We start from the raw sequence: 1,301 nt of genomic DNA, 5'->3' as shown, positions 1-1,301 counted from the left end.
CAGTTCTGAAGAGGTCATTTTGGGGGTCTACGGGGCCACATTTTGTGGGGGATCCATTCCGATTCGGAGGTCACCACTGAAGTGGTAAAACTCGAATCAGGTTATTATACATTAGTTTTGGTCCAATTCTGACGAGATTAAATTTTGGGGATCGAGGGGGCCAAATTTGTGAATGATTTATCCCAATGTGGAGGCCGCCGCTGAATTAGCCATACCCGAATCAGGTTATTACACACTAATTTTGTTCCAATTCTGACGAAGTCAAATTTTGGTGGTCCAGGGGACAAAACTCGCACCGAGATTTGAACTCGGATCGCTGGATTCAGAGTCCAGAGTGCTAACCATTACACCATGAGACCTGAACTCCTTCAGACGCCGGGAATCGAACCCGGGCCTCCTGGGTGAGAGCCAGGTATCCTAGCCACTAGACCACGCCGGAACTGGTGGCGTTGTCCACCCGCAAACAATCTCAACCACACGTGAAATTGTCAGACGTCTAGCATTTTGAATTATAACTGACCAAAATCGTACTCCACGAAATTAATACCAAAGTCTGCTCAGAACAATGCGGAGAACATTTCTTCTTCTTGCCGCAAGATGGCAGCGTTCTTAGATTGAGAAGGAACGCCCGCGAAATTCAACCACTACAACATCACGGATTCGTTTGGTGTAGCGTTGTGGTACACAGGGCCCTCTGCGATATTTTACTTCTTTTAGGGCGAAAGCTTTATATGACTCACGAGGCGCCAAATTTGAGGCCGGAAGCTGTCCGCAAAATGTTTCACGCGGAATTGTTTACCGGTAAGTACAGACGTGACGAAACTATTGGCTGCGTTATGAAACTTGGGGGCAGGGAAAGGGAACGTCAACGACACAGTTCACCGCCAAGAAAAATATGGAACAGAGGCTATGGAGGGAGGGTAGCCAGGAAATTTTTTTGAAGGTCATGAATTTGAGTGAACGGCGTGTATTTACATGACTTAGGGGTATTGGATACCCCTAAGTCATGCAAACAAGAAGACATGCGTGGATGTGATAGAAGCTCTGCAGGAAGTGCTTTCTGAACTCTAATAAGGTGAGACAATTCGATATTTTGTGCTGAGCATGTAACTTGCTTTAGCCATGTTTACGCAGCACACAAGCAAGCGTTACGTTGTCAGCGCTTTTCTCTCCCCCAATTAAGTACCACCTTTTCTAGACTCTCTTGACGCAACGGTGGAGCGAATTTGATCTTGACGTTGCCTGAGCAATGCGTATGCCGTTCATATAATGTAAAAGGAGAGAAGCGACAACAGCTGCCA

General features: G+C 46.6%; 1 non-coding gene across 1 annotated transcript; it reads right to left on the bottom strand.

The window, feature by feature from the left end:
- Positions 1-367: 367 nt before the first annotated feature.
- On the bottom strand, positions 368-439 carry TRNAE-CUC (transfer RNA glutamic acid (anticodon CUC)). Its single transcript has one exon. It is a non-coding gene; the product is annotated as a tRNA-Glu (tRNA).
- Positions 440-1,301: the final 862 nt, after the last annotated feature.

The sequence above is a fragment of the Amblyomma maculatum genome, chromosome 10 (genome assembly GCF_055883805.1).
Source record: "Amblyomma maculatum isolate TAMU_Amacu chromosome 10, ASM5588380v1, whole genome shotgun sequence".
Taxonomy (NCBI): Eukaryota; Metazoa; Arthropoda; class Arachnida; order Ixodida; family Ixodidae; genus Amblyomma; species Amblyomma maculatum.
This window is presented reverse-complemented; position numbering and strand designations above follow the sequence as displayed.